Source organism: Choloepus didactylus (assembly GCF_015220235.1).
Source record: "Choloepus didactylus isolate mChoDid1 chromosome 25 unlocalized genomic scaffold, mChoDid1.pri SUPER_25_unloc2, whole genome shotgun sequence".
Taxonomy (NCBI): Eukaryota; Metazoa; Chordata; class Mammalia; order Pilosa; family Megalonychidae; genus Choloepus; species Choloepus didactylus.
In genome coordinates, this window is record NW_023637607.1 from 598,731 (window position 1) to 615,612 (window position 16,882).

Genomic DNA, 16,882 nt, shown 5'->3' on the forward strand with positions numbered 1-16,882 from the left:
GAGATCTTTGTAAACTGTGTTATTCCTGAGATAAATCTAGTCCTGGAACAAGGTATCTTGACTCTCAGGCTTGTTTCATGATGGGAAGTTTGTTCTGTTTTGCTTCATGATGGTAAGCTTACCAAATAGTGTGGTACATTAAATTTTTCAAGATATTAAATGCTTTATAACTTTTTCTAAACTAGATTATTAGTTTTCTCTTCTAAGACAATTCCTTAAATTGTATGTTCAACTCAATGTGGAACACGATCTTTTCCTAATTTATTTTTTCTAAAACATTAATTGGACTTAATTGGTCAAACCATAATAAGACACAAATGTTTTCAATAGCCAGTTTTTTTTTCCCCTTTTTAAGTAAGAAATAATGTCATGTATCATATTTAGCTGTCTTTTGGACACAGAATTATTTGCACTACAATTGAAAAAATAACATCATCTGGAATTTTTTAAAAAAAATATGCTATTTCAGATTTTAGATCCTTGATCTCTGAATTTATTATGCACCAGTCAGTAAAATAATTTTAAAACATTTGTATTTTTGTGCATGTGTATAATATTCAAAAGTAAAACTTTTTAAAAATGAGAAAAATTAAAGGTAGATATTCCAGAATATTCCACATTCCAGCATTTTTCCATGACATGGATGGATTGTTTTATGCAGCCCCTCTGTGAATGTTCCCCATTATTGAGGACTTGTACTTAAATGATTAGATTTACATTGTATATTATTTTGGGTATACTGAGACTCAATCATCACACACATCAACTGGTCAATGGAATTTAATTAAAAGGATGCAAAATATGATGTGAGTGAACATTCCTGCATATTGAACATGTGGTGATCAGTGCTCTATGGATAGGGACAACTAACTTCCTTCCTCTCTCCCTTCCCTCTCCCTCTCCCTTTCCTTTTCCTTTCCCCCCTCTCTCTCTTTCTGAATATTGATGCTGTTCCATTTTCCTGGGCTGCTCAAAGCAAATATCATGAAATGGGTCAGGTTAAACAATGGGAATTTATTTGCTCATGGTTTTGAAGCTGAGAAAATCTCCAAAATATACAAGTGACAGAAATATACCTTGCTTGTCTTTTTTCTCCTCCACTAAACATATGCAGTAATCACTTACCTCAAAGGTAATTCTTTATTCTGTTTTAAAGGAGAGACACCTGCAAACTGAAACCAGTTGATACAGGAAATGTTTGTATAATATATAACCATTGATGGCAGGTTGCAAAGTTTAAAAAAAATGATGGCTGCTCTCCAATATATTTGGAACTGATTCATAAGAAAAACTTAAAATTATCTTTGAAATGACTCAGAGCTAATTTGTTAGGAAAAAATGTTTCAGTTTGAAACTTATAAAAATAATACTTAAATGTTAAAAGATTCAATGCATTTCTTTTTTCTTTGAGGGTATAAATAGTTTTTGGCAGTAACTTAACTACATTTATTCCTTTTAATAAGATATGGTTAATTAAAATTCAGTATTCCTGGATAAATTTTTGAAATGAAAAAAGATAACTATGGAAGATGTTGAAAAGACATTAAAATGGTTGTATGATGCAGGAGAAGATTGGAAAGAGATCAAAATGCACTTATCCACCAAGACTACATCAGTTTTTTTAAATGAGATTTTTTTAAACTTTAAACCTTTTTAAACTTTGGTAATTTCTGCCCTCTTCCTGTTTATATAAATGAAATAAACACTAGGCAGCTACAAGTTTCCCCAGTCATTTCACTTTATGTAAACATAATAGCATGCAAATACTTTTTTTCAGTTTTAATCCCTCATTTTTAGTGTAAATCAGAGACTGGTGTGGGATATGTGAGAACAACCTGAGGTCAACAATAGCACAAAGGCTCAGCAATATTCTCTCAAAGGGCCAAGCCAGGGCTTTTATGTGCCATTTCCTGGCAGAATTGAGTTAAGTTTGCTGTATTTTCTTTAACTGCTGGGTATTTTGAAATAAGTTACAGTGTTTTACATTTTCAAAAGACAGGAAATAAATGTTTGCTTTTTTTGGTTTAGCATCTAAATTATCACACAGTATGTTTAAAAAAAGTTTGTTTAAAAATAAATTGTGGTAAAATGCTGACATCCAGTCCTATTATGTTAATACATTTCCCATTCCGAGCCTATTTGAAGTGGGCTGGGTTGAAGAGAGTCAAGGAATAGCACCAGTTGGGCACTGGTTTGAATAGGAGGCTAGTTACATTTGGTTTTATGGCCTGGTATATTTTGGACTTAAGACATAATGGGAAAAAAGAATCACAGAAATTGTCCCTATGCATTTATTTTCATGGATACCCTTAATTTCATGGGCATGTCAAATAATGAACTATATTCTAATTTGAGCTTAGGGTTTATTTTAGATATTGTAGTGTAGCTTTATTACACATGGATTTTATCTTTACACATTGCATTTTGATCAACTTTGTATATTTATGTGTATTGTGCACTAAAAAAGGAGGAGTCTCTTCACTTAAATTAGCTGATAATTTTGTTTGTTTTTCTGTAATCAAATGATCATGAATATGATTTAGTTTAACTAGAGATTTTGCAATGTGTATTTTTATTTGAACCAGAAGATCTGTCTTCTTGCTTAGCATGAGAAACAACTGCAACATGCCTTACATGCCTACATAATACACAATTTTAAAAAGTCACAGGAAATAGGAGTACTTCTGTGTGGTCATTTGAAACTAACCTTGGGAAACATGCAGAAAGAGGTAACAACACATATCTGGAAAATTTAATAAAGTTTGGTATCAAGGAAATACACTTTTAATGCTCTTTTGCTCTTAGAAAATGGACATTTTCTTTATCAGCAGTGATGTCCTTATTGATTATCTAGGCTCGAACCTTTGGGATGTGTTTTTCAATTTGCATAATTTTGCAACAGAAAGAGCCTTGCTGAATTTATTGATTAAAAAACCCTTGTCATTTTCAACAAAACACTTAGCATAAAAGATAAAATAATACTGAGGGAAGACATCCACTGTGATATTACTGAAATATCAAAATTTTATTCTTGAGATACATGGGCTGACACACTGCAGAATCCTATTCCTAGAGGATAGGAATTTTCTTCACTTTGGAGTGGAAAGCCAGCTATGTACTTAGCAAATGACAATTGAGCAACTGATCTTTTGGTAATATCTCATGAGGAAGGTGGTCAGAGTCAATGGGGATTCACCTTTCTGATTTTTCCAATCACAGAATCTGGCATTGTTTCCCTTTTGATAACGCCTCCCTTTTGATACATCAGGTAAGGTTTGATCAGGGTCACATGACTTGGGAGTCACTATGCTAGCTAGAAAGTTACTCAACTTCTCTTAATCTCAGATCTCTCATTAGCAAACCAAGTTTACTCAATTATTCTGACCATTCTTCTTTCACTCTTTCATTTACTTATGGAGCAATATTTACTGAATGACTACTATAGTCATAATGACTATATTTATTGAATGACTACATAGTAGTCATTGTAAATAATATTATCCTTCTACTAGATAAAAGCATCTATTATCCTAGATGCTGGGCTTATAATGGAGAACAAAAACAGAAAAGGAGTTCATTGTAGTCTAGATGTACAGACAGATATTAATCTAATGTAATCATAACCAATGATAACCAAATAACCAAATGTAAAATTACAACTGAAGCAAATATTACCAAAATGAATGTAGAGTTTCCATGAGAACCAATAGAGGAAGTTGACCTAATCATGTAGTTCTGGGAGATAAGAATGATGGACTTCACAGTACAAAATAAGCTTTCATGAAATGCAAGCCTTTTTATTTTGCTTTTCACAGTCTTTATTCTTATTCTCACTCTTATCCTTAAACCAGTGGTTTTTCAACTATCAATTATGTTAGAATTCTTTGTTCAAATATTTACATGAACATCCTTTTTCCCAACCTTGTGGGACCTGTGGGGGATCTTTAGACTTCCAGGAGCAGTGTATAAAAAAGGGCTACCTAGTTTATTCTATTGTAACTGTCTGATTTCAAATGAAAGTCTCTCTGTGCTGATATCAGACTCTCAGATTGCTCCTCCAGCTCTGACCTCTCTATTCCAGTCATATATCCAGCTGCCTAATAGACATAGAATCATAATAGGCATCACAAACTTGACAGGACTAGACAGATTTTACTCCAAATCCATTCCCTTGCACTCTTCCTCATCTCAGTGGTGTCTCTGTTGCTCTAGCTCAAGACAAAAACCTTGGAGGCATACTTGACTTTACTCTTTCTCTCAGATCCCACATCCCATCCACCAGTAAATCCTGTTAATAATTATCTTGAATCTGCCTACATCTCATAATCTCCACCACTATGACATCAGTCTGAATATCTCTCAAATCTTGTCTGGTTAAATGCAGTAGACTAGACTAATGCATTAATCGATTTGTCATTCTGCTTCTGCTCTTGGTCTCCTATGATTTCCTTTCTATTAGATAATGTTTAAAAAAATTAATCCAATTGTTATACTCTTTGCCCAAATCTCTGGAGAAGTGTATCATCAAATTTGAAATATAATCCTTACAAGACAAGAAAAAAAAATTAAAAAAAAGAAAAAAAAGAAAACAAAAAGAAAAATAAATAAAAATAATAATAAAAATCCTTACAAGAGCCTACAGAGTATATATACAGTAAACAAACATTTTTAAAAGAGTAAATGAGGTCAAGTGATTTGGCAAATTAAGACAGGTTTTTAGGAGAAGACAAGATTGTAATACCCTGCCATAGATAGCATTATTTAGTTTGAAGAGCTACATTCTGCTCTTATGTAGTACTCTTGCTGAACTTCTCTAATCCTTGCTCCTTTCCTAATTTTACCCAAAGTGCAGAAGTCATAGTGATAATGTCTTTCACAGTAATAGTTTATAAATATCAAATTATGGGAAGCTAGGTGGTGAATATCAAAGAAATACATTATAATTGTGTCAGTTGCATCAGTGGTCACTGAAAAATATCCTGACAACACTGAAGAACTTATAGGTTAATTATTAATAAGCTTGTAAACTAGGTCGTAGTTTTCTAGATATTTAGAAAGTACAAATCAGTGGGAGAAGTAATCATTAATACTAAAACAGCATTTAAAGTTAGATAGTCTCATTCTCACTCTTCATTAAACATTTCCCAATTGTTTGTTTCCAATTTTTCATTTACTCATTAAGTGTTCTTAATATTTTCTTAATATTTTGAAAGAATAAATTTCGGTTCTAATAGTATAAAAGGGAAAATGCAATTTTTTTCCAGGGGTTAAATATCATGTAACCTTTGAATCTTGTTTCTTGTAATCACTGGCTCTCTTAAAAAATACTTTATTTCAGATACATCAAACCTTGTCCCTGCTTCAGAACTTGTGTCCAAATTTAATACAAATACAAATACATTAATACAAATTTAATATATGTTATTTTTTGAGCTCTTAGATGGAAAACACTATGGTAGGTGACACAGTAATTGAGTGGCAGAGACAGGATCAACACTGGAGGCTTCCCTTTTGATCACTTCAGTATAATGGTTACCATCACCAGTGTATGATGTGCCAATAGGTTTTAATATCAATTTCTTTGACCATTAGTGATATGAGTACCTTTTCAAAATTTAAAGTCCATTTGTGTTTCTTGTCCTGTGAATTTCCCTTTCATATCTTTTATTTACTATATTTTCCTTTGCTTATTGATTGTCATGAGTCTTTTATATTTAATGCATAATATTCTTTGTCCCATACATTGAGGATATTTTCCTAGTCTTTATTCTCTATATTGTGCTTAAGGAAGTTTATATTTCTGGATGTTATCCCTAAGAACCACATCTTTGGAGATATCTTTCTACCTATGGTTTGACTGAGCTCCTGCATGAGGATCTAGCACCACTTAAATGGTGTTCAGGAGTTCTTGAGACAGTCCAGTGTTTCCATACTGAGATGGTGGAGGGTGGAGGAAAGCTAAATAAAGACATGCCCTGAAATCTGGATGCGAATTTTCTCGCAGAGATTGCCAAAACCAAATATGGTGACATTCTCTATTTCATTTAATAATAAAAATCTTACACTATATTAGATCTGATTTTGCCAACACTTATAACTCTATCCATTGTTCTCCATTCAGGCTTATTAGAATTCTTCTGGAAATCACTGGGCAAAATTTTTCTATGCAGTGTGTTGTACACACTCCAGGGCATGATTACATCACAGTTGTTCTGATCTTAGAAAGGATATTTCTCTCAATTGGACATTAGTTTGAAATGGCTTTACTTAGGTGCAATCCACAGACTTGGATTCTGGCCTAATGGATTGAAGGAAATAGTTAGTGAGGAACCTGAGAAAGGGAGTAGCAAATTACCATGCTTGTATAAAGAATGAAGTTTGCATTTAATTATCTGCAATCTCTAAAGTTTTATTTGACATGCTGTTTCAGTGCTCTGAGATACTAAATATTCCCTTCAAAAATTTCAAGTGTACTGTTTGAAAACATTATTTTTTTACTTAACTCTTTTCTATTTCTTTTTTTAGAAAGCAGAGAAATTTATTGAAGGAAATCAAAAGAGACAATTAGCTACTTTAGAAAATAAAGGAAGAAGAAAGATGGAATAACTTATTCCTATCAATTGAGAAGAAAATTAAAGACAGTCCTAATTCTGGAATAAAATGGCTAGAAGATTTTCTTCAAATACGCTGCTAAATCTGTAAAATTTACTGGAGAAATGGTAGGACTGTATGCCTTTTTCAAATTATGGATGGAACACTGTCTAAAATTAGGTATAGGAATATATTAATTTTATAAATTTCTTGAAAAAAGATTGGTAAGGACAGAGCAAAAGAATTGTAGAGGTCACATATTCTGGTTCCTCTGTCATGTAATGTCTTCATGATCCCTTTCTGATATCTAAGAGGATTTCCTTTTGTTTGATCCAGTAATAATGTCATAGTTGTTTTATGTGTTAGGTATTGGTGGGTAGCTGTAATCTGAAATTCAATTCAGTAAACAGATCTTCAGATCTAGCTGTGAGCTGAGTTAGGTGCCAGTGAGAATTCTGAACAGAAGTGCCTGATCCCTACCCTGAAATGTCTCTCAATGGACCTTGCCACATCCACAAGTAACTGCAAAATAATAAAATAACCACAACTGGAGCAACAATAGCAATTAACATTTAATGACTATTTGCTATATTCTAGGATACATATATATATATATACATGCATATGTGCATATATATGCTGATAGTCTCATTCAAATCTCTCAATCTTTTGAAGTAGCTGCCATTACCTTGTTATTATACACAAAATATAGAGGTTCTAGGGTAATAAATTATGTGCCCAAATGTCAGTGACAGAGCAGGATTTTAATATATCACTCTAGTCCAGAGTATATGCACAAATTAAATTGGGAAACAAGCTCAGTGTTATGGATAAGGGCCAGAGAATGAATGTTTTGATTGGAGGAAAGATAAAAGATGATTTTCTCTTAATTATAGTCAGAGGAATATAAATAGTAAATGAGTAAATAAGGAATGGCCATCTTTTATAAAAATCTCAATTCAGCCCAAACTTCATACTAATTCTTATGATTAATAATTATTGTCATTATTGTACCATTTTTACATGGATAATTTTGTTTAATCCTTTAGTAACTCTATGAGGTAAGACCTAACATTGGTACCCCTGTTATACATCTTAAAAAATGAAACTTAGATAACTTTCCACATTTCTAAATCCCACACAGGCAAGTTAAATTTGAATTTCAGATAAACAATGAATGTCTTTTTTAGTTTAAGTATGTGCCATGCAATATTTGCCCCAAACTAGGCATCATGCATTTTTATTTGCTAAATAGCCCTACTTTAACTCAAGTGCCCACATTCTGAGTTGCTATGCAATATGGGTGGTTATGAAGTCTTCATTATTGTGAGTGATTCATATGCACAGAAATTTTTTCTGTGATAAAATGATAAATTAAATCAATTTTGGGGGTTTTCTTATAAATATCTTGCCTCACTTCAGTTATGCACACAAATATTTTACTTCAACAGAAGCAGAATCCAAAGATATAAGCGTAATTATTCAGATCATAAAAAGGATTCACATAATCCATGAAAAATATTCAGAACTCTTACAAAATACAAATCAATAAAAATTAGCCAAATATCTAAAATATATTGGATTTAACAACTTGGTACACTCATTATGTTCTCAGGTATATGCAATAGAAAATATAATATTCATATGTGTGTTTATGGGGGTTTGTGAAGTATTTTATGGAATATATTTAGAACAAATATATATATAGTAGATTAATAGTGAATGGTTGATCATATATTATCCTGTATAAGTATAAATGTAATATTGTTTATTAGAATAAATATATACTTAGTAGATTAAGTTAATGGTGAATGGTTGACCATATATTATCCTGTATAAGTACAAATGTAACATTGTTTACAGATGTGTATTTACTTAGTATAAATGTTTTATTCATATCAGGAGTTTCTTATCTTACCCAGAATAAATGGTTTTCAAGACCACAAGGCCCTCTGTATCTGGGTTCCTGCCTACTTCTCCATTCCCCTTTTCAACCATTCTGTTTGATGAGTAACTGCAACTCCTTTTTGCCTCAGGGTTCTGCACCAGTGTTTGTTCTGCATGGCATTAATTCTCTCAGATCTTAGCATGGCTTACTCCTTTGTTAAACTTAAATGAAATATCAGCTTATCATAGAAGCATTTATGGTAGGTGAACCTGAGATCCTCCAATCCTTAGTAGCATTTCATCCAGTCTTCCCTCCCACCCATGGAGTCACTCATACATTTCCTTAGTTCTGTTTCTTACCAACATGCATCGCTATCTGATTTTTTGTGTGTTTTGTTTCCTTGTTTATTTCGTTCCAAAGTTAGAATGCATGTTCCATGGGAGTAGGACACTTTCTGTTTTGTTCCTTCCTGTGACTAACATTTAGTAAGTTTTGAAATAACTGTTCAGAGAGGATGGAAGAAGAGGCAGCATAGAGAGGAGTGGAAGCTACTTTGTCCGCCTGGAACAATTAAACAATGAGGAACTACTAGTAAATAATCTGGAATAATGGCAGGGGGACAAACATGACTGCCCACTCATCATAAACCAACCTGAGTTGGGAGGAATGCCTGAGATTGCAGCATAAAATCTGTAAGTAAAGAGATCCTGCTGCAGCCTAGAGAGGAATATCCTGGGAGAAAACCATTTTGAAACCAGAACTCCAGAGCAGATGCCAGCCACATATCTTCCCAGCTAACAGAGGTTTTCTGGATGCCATTGGCTACTCTCCAGTGAAAATACTTGATTCATGATGCACTACCTTGGACACTTTATGGCCTCAAGACTGTAACTGTGTAACCAAATAAACCCCCTTTTATAAAAGCCAATCCATTTCTGGTGTTTTGCATTCTGGCAGCATTAGCAAACTGGAACAGATTTTGGTACCAGAGAAGTGGGGTGCTGCTGAGCTTGTAAATACCAAACATGTTGGAGCAGCTTTTTAAATGGATAAGGGGAAGATTCCGGAAGAACTGTTAGGAGCTTGATAGAAAAGGCCTAGACTGCTTTGAAGAGACTGTTTGTGGAAATATGGACTCTAAAGATACCTCTGATGAGGCCTTAAACAGAAATAATGAATATCTCATTGCCAGCTGGAAGAAAGTTGATCATTGTTGTAAAGTGACAGAGCATTTGGCAAAACTGAGTCCTGTTGTTGGACAGAAGGCAGAATTTGAAAATGACAAGCTGGGATACTTAGATGAAGAGATAATCAAAATACCAAAATTGTGGCCTGGCTTCTCCTTGCAGCTTATAGTAAACTGTGAGAGGAGAGAGATAAACTTAGAACTGAACTCTTGGGTTCAAAGAAACCAGAAACTAATGGTTTCTGGGCTTCCAAAAAGTGAGACCCCAGAAGCTACATCCCCACATGAGAATTTAGCCAAACATGGAACCCAACTGCCATTTCAGTACAAACCAGGATTGGAGATGTAGTTATCCGGAAAGGATTTACGGAAACTCCTGTTGTCTGACATTTTTGACTCCTGCAAACTTCATGCGAAGCCAACAAGATTTTTTGCAAAATCTGTATAGATGGAGCCACTGCTGGTCTGTACTGGAGTGAATGGAAAAGGAACAAATTGAAGGAAAAATTTCTTCAAAGACAGAGCCATGGAGATTGAGATCTGGAGTCAAGAGGTATCAGGCTGGGAGACTGGAGCAGCCTATGCATGTGGAAAGGTTGAGTTTGCCCCAGAGGCAGACTGCAGGCCTTCCACCTCAATGCTCAGGAAGAGTGCTGGCACCCTGGCCCCAGCGAGGGTGGTGCACATTCCCCAGGGATTGGGTAGAGCCTGGACACCACCCCACTATTCAGAGAGGGGAGAGCCTTTGCCCCAGAGATGCAGAGTCTGGGTGGAACCCCAATGTATGAGAAGGGAGGAGCCAAGAAGAAGGTAGGATCCCCAGTGTGTGGATATGTTGGAGCACTCATCTCAGTGTTTGGAAAGGAAACAGCTGCTGCAAATGCCCTTGTAAAGTGTTGGATTCCCACCCTCTCAAGCCCCAAGGATAAAATGCCATTTTCTAAATGACTCTCAGACTTTGTAATCTAATGAAATGTGCCCTGCCAGTTTTTTTATTGTGCTTGTTCACATACCATACAACACACAATTATCCAAGGATCCAAAGTACATTCAATTGCCCCCAGTGCCTTCATACAGCTGTGTATCCATCACAATTAATTTTTGTTCGTTTTAGAACATGTTCATTACTCCAGAAAAGAAACAAAGACAAAAAAATCTATAAGTAAAAACTGCAGCTCCAGGCTGGGGGTCCCCTCCCCACAGGGCCTGAAGTGCAATGCCTCATGGTGCCAGAGAGCACCACTCTCTGAGCAAGTGAATATAGCTCAGCTGAGCTCCAACTGGGGTACTAGTTAACAAACATGGACTGCTCAATAAAAGATATGAATCCCCAACAAGGAGATAGAGGATTTTGGTGATGACTGACCTTGGAGAGCCCAAGGTTGGCTGCAGACTGGCCCTGAAGGGGGCTTTCTGTCCTTTTTTCAGCCCAGAGGAGAAAACCTCAGTCATTTTCAGTTCCTAGAGCTCTGACCAGACAAGGGCGGAGTTAGCACATGCAGAGTGTCTATTCAAATGTAAATGACCTCACCCTAGGGGCCAAGAGAGAAGAAGGTGGGACCAAGCTCTATTACCTGCTTTCCATTCAGAATCAGATCCCAGAGCCTGGGGGAAAACAGCCATGGGCCACACCTCCTTACACCAGTCTGGAACTACAGGCTGACAGGCACCACCTGCTGGGCAGAAAAGCACAGTGACTTAAGGCCTCACAGAGTGTACCAATCTTCTAAGATAAACCCTCAGGGACATGTGATACTATTGCCTCCTGCTGAGACCTGAGCCCATTCTCATCTGGGAAAACCTGATTAGGTAATCAAGGAAATCAGATGCCTAGAAAAAAGGAAACTGCAACCTACACTAAGAAAAATGAAGTTATGGCCCAGTCAAGGAGCAAACTTACACTTCAACTGAATACAGGAATTCAAACAACTAATACAAACTGTCCTAGTTTGCTAATGCTGCAGAATGCAAAACCCCAGAGATGGATAGGCTTTTATAAAACGGGGGTTTGTTTCACTACACAGTTACAGTCTTAAGGCCACAAAGCATCCAAGGTAACACCTCAGCAATCGGGTACCTTCACCAGAGGATGGCCAATGGCGTCCGGAAAACCTCTGCCAGCTAGGAAGGCAGCTAGCATCTGCTCCAAAGCTCTGGGCTCAAAACGGCTTTCTCCCAGGATGTTCCTTTCCAGCAAGCTTGCTTCTCTTCAAAACATCACTCCCAGCTGCACTCAGTTTTTCTCTCTTTGAGTCAGCTCATTTATATAGCTCCACTGATCAAGGCCCACCCCGAATGGGTGGGGCCACGCCTCCATGGGAACATCTCATCAGAATCATCTCCCACAGCTGGGTGGGGCACATTCCAAGCAAATCCAACCAGCACCAAAAACATCTTCCCACAAGACCACAAAGATAACGGCATTTGGGGGACACAATACACTCAAACCGGCACACTAACTAAATTCAAAAAGTTTAGGGAAAATATGGCAAAAGAGATGAAGCATATAATGAAAATACTGGGTGTACATGAGGAAGAAATTGAAAGTTTGAAAAAACAACTGGCAGAATCTATGAAAATGAAAGGTACAGCACAAGAGATGAAAGACACAATGCAGACATACAACAGCAGATCTCAAGAGGCACAAGGAAACACTCAGTAACTGGAGAACAGTGCACCTGAAAGCCTACACACAAAAGAACAGATAGAGAAAAGAATGGAAAAATATGAGCAACATCTCCATTAACTTATGGACAATACTACATGCAGGAATGTATGTGTCATTGGTGTCCCAGAAGGAGAAGTGAAAGGAAAAGGGTCAGAAGCAATAATAGAGGAAATAATCAATGAAAATTTCCTATCTCTTATGAAAGACAGAAAATTACATATCCAAGAAGCACAGCATACCCCAAATAGAATAGATTTGAATAGGCCTCTGCCAAGACAATTAATAATCAGATTACTAAACATCAATGATAAAGAGAGAATCCTGAAAGCAAGAGAAAAAATGATCCATGACATACAAAGGAAGCTTGATAGGACAATGTGTGGATTTCTCAATAGAAACCATGGAGGCAAGAAGGAAGTGGGGTGATACATTTAAGTTACTGAAAGAGAAAAATCATCAACCAAGAAACCTATGTCTGGCAAAACTGTCCTTCAAATATGAGGGAGAGCTTAAACTATTCTCTGGCAAACAGAAAATGACAGAGTTTGTGAACAAGATAACTGCTCTACAGGAAACACAAAAGGAAGCACTGCAGACAGAAAGGAAAAGACAGGAGTGAGAGGTTTGGAAAACAATTTTGGGTGATAGTAGCACAGCAATGAAAATACACTGAACAAAGATGACTATGAGTATGGTTGAAGGAGGATGGTTAGGAGCATGTGGGGCAACAGAATGAAAGATGAAAGATAAAGACTGGGACCATATAACTCAGTGAAATTGAGGGCACTCAAAAATTTTAATAAAAGGTACAAATATGTTTTTACATGAGGTAGAATAAATGAATGTCAACATTGCAAGGTGTTAAAAATAGGGTAGGATTAGGGGAAAATATAATCAATGCAAAGTAGAGACTATAATTAACAGAAACATTGTATTATACTTCCTCTAATATAACAAAGGCAATATACCAAAGCTGAATGCGTATGAGGTGGGGGTAGACAGGGGAAGGGTATGGGACTTCTGGCATTGGTAATGTTGTCTGACTCTTTATTCTGCTTTGGTTTAATGCTATCTTTCCTTTTTTTGCTTCCTGTCATGTTTTTTTCTCTCTCTCTCTGTCTTTTGTTTTTCTTTAGTCTCTCTACCTTCTTTGACTCTTCCTCCTTTGTGGAATAAATGAAGATATCCTCATATAGATGTGGTGATGGTGCTGAATATGTAAATATGTGAATACATAACTATATAGGGAACCAACAATTGTTTGCTTAGGATGGAATGTATGCTGTGTGAACAAAACCATCTTAAAAAAGGGGGTTGATGAAGAAACTTTGAAGGCAATATATTGAATGAAATAAGATAGACACATAAGGACTAATATTGCAGAGTCTCACTGATATGAACTAATTATAATATGTAAACTGATAGACATGAAATATGTTACCAGGATATAGAACAAGGCTAAAAAATGGGGAGCAAATGCTTATTATGAGCAGAATGTTAACTAGGGTGAACTTAAACATTTGGAAATGGACAGAGGTGATGGTAGCACATTGCAAGAATAACTAACAGTGCTGAATGGTGTGTGTAGGTGGTGGAATGGGTAAGCTCAGAGTCACGTATGTCACCAGAAGGAAAGTTGGAGGTTAAAAGATGGGAATGTATAAAACAGTGAATCTTGTGGTGGACCATGTATGTGATTAACTGTACAAATATTAGAAATCTCTCTCATGAAGTAGAACAAATGTATGACACTATAACTAGAAGTTAATAACAGAGTGGCATATAGGAAAAAATATATACTTATTGCAAACTATATACTATAGTTAGTAGTATTTTAACATTCTTTCTTCAACAGTAACAAATGTAGTAAACCAAACTATGAATCAGTAATGGAGGGGAAGTGGTTAGGGGTATGGAATGATTGGAGTTTCCTTTTTTTTGTCCTTATTTCTTTTCTGGAGTAATGAAAATATTCTAAAAATTGAAAAAAAATTAATTGTGGTGATGGATGCACAGCTGTATGATGGTACCATGGGCAATTGTTGGTACTCTTCAGATCTTTCATTAGTTGTATGGTATGTGAACAATCTCAATAAAAACTAAAAAAAAAAAAATTAAAAAATTACTGTTCGATAAATTCAAGAAAGGTACAGGAAGGAGAGATTTCTGCGTAAATATGGTTGTTCTTTGCAAATTGGATTGTCTATTTCTGAAGACTTCAAGAAAGAAAACTAATCAGAAAGATGGATCAACTTCATTTAGTTTTTGCCTAGAAAAAACTCACAATTAATTGTTGAATATTTTCACATGTACTGACTCCTTTAAACTCCTTATTTAATTGCCATCATCTCTTTCTTTCAGAGAATCTTTTTGAGAACATTATTAAATCAAAATCTCTTCAAGTAATAAATTGAAAGCCATAAAAACAGTACATTTAGAAACAGGGTAACTGTACTCATGCTAGTGCTTGGTCTTAGAAAGGGGGGTGCTTTTTGTTATAAATGAACAGAGGGGCTGAGGGGAAAGGGGCACCAATGCAGGGTGACTGATTGGACAGAGGAAGCATAGGCAGCCTTCCACTTCCTTCTGAACTAGTCCTTCTTCAGCAACTTTATAACTCTCCTGAGTCTCCACACTGACTCACCAAAGGGACCCAGTCTTCTGCTGGGCTGCCCATTCCTAGAGAATACTAATGGTCCACAGATCTGTCCTAGATATGTCTTGCTCCCAGAACCTCAGAATGATTCTTTGCCACTCCTTGGCAATTCTGCATTCCCCTCTGGAGAGCTCAATACTAGCTTTCCTAGGTGACTTTAGTTCCCCTTTATTGTATGTCATATCAAGCCTGGAAACAGCCCTGCATCTTGATTCTCTAAGTGCCTTAGCTAAAATTTGTGTGTCATATTTGACAAGTCTCTCGAAGCCTTGAGGATATAGAAATGAGTTACACTGTAATAAAATATTTTAGCACAGTCTATGAGTTCATAGTGCAAACCCAACCACAGTATGCACTAGACAGCTCTTTCTTTGGCCAACGTCTCTCTACCTCCTATTGCAAGGCCCTATAACTTATTTTCCACAGAGACTCTTTTGAGGGACTCCAGAAATAGGGAGAAGAGAGTTTTCCTCAAATAAACTAATAAGCTTCAGGCATTCTTTATGAAAAACAAAGCAAAACAAAACAAAAAGAAGAACACAAAACTTCATGATGATGATTATGGACAGAAATCTAAGTCCCACCTGCTTCCAATTGCTCCACATCTGCAATAGGATAGTTGCTTTGTCAAAATTAGTATCATATTTTTTTTTTATTTTTCATTTAACAAGAAAGTAAACAGAAAAAACCTGGTAATAAAAATATTATTGTTTTTTGACAATTTTTACATGGAAGTTTTCCTGCTTTAGCCACATTCCAAATATTTTCTTTTTGATTATCCATCAGAAATCAAAAATATATAAATTTACACTTCCCAATGTTTGCTATATTATCATAATCAATAGAGTCTCTGATATGTAAGTGAACTTCCAGTGATTGTGAGTTTCTTAGTGATGAGTTGTTTACCAATTGGGTAGAATTATTTAAGTTGAATAATTAGATTTGTAAGATAATACACAAATAATTATATAGATCCATATAAGAATATTTCCCTTACTAAAGACACCCTTTTAATGTGAGTATGAGTTACTTAATTGAAATAAATTTTTTATTGGGGTAGTGCTCATGGTTAACTATTATCAAAGATTATACCCATTTTTAGTTAAAAACTAATTTAATATTGCACTTTACATATATTCTTATGGAAAATGGTACCGCCAGATTAAACTGTTTTTTTCTAAATATTATAGTGATGATATGGCATCTATTATATTCCTTGAATTGGAATCATGAATATGTTAAATAGAATAAAAATATCACCCTTCCTTTGTTTACTCTGGAATAGGATTTTACAGTTTTAAGACTTTCAAGATATTGAAAGACATATAAAATCATGATCCTGATTAAGCAGTGCAAGCAACAATTTGGTTGATAGTAAAAATTTCTATTGCCAGATTAAATATTGTAAAAATAGCCTGAAAATCTAATATATAATACTTATTTTAGGTGGAGGAATCAGGTACTAGGAAGGATTTTTCTGTATATTCAGTTCACATGTGTGCTACTTTGGATATATTGTAAAAGCCATATTCTTTAGTGCAATCTTGTGGGGGCAGACATATTAATGTTGATTACATTGGAACCTTTGGATTAGGTTGTTTTGATGGAGATGTGGCTCAATCAACTGTGAGTGAAACATTTGATTGGATAGTTTCCATGGAGGCCGGCCCTGCCCATTCTGCATGGGCCTTGATTAGTTCACTGGTGCCCTAAAAAAGCCCAGACAGAAGGAGCTCACTAATAGCTACAGCTAAGAGACACATTTTGAAGATGGCCATTGGCACCTGATGGAGAACATCAGTTTGAAACACAATGTGGGAGTAAGCAGATGCCAGCAATGTGGCTTCCAGCTAATAGAGGTTTTCAGATACTATCGGCCATCCTTCAGTGAAG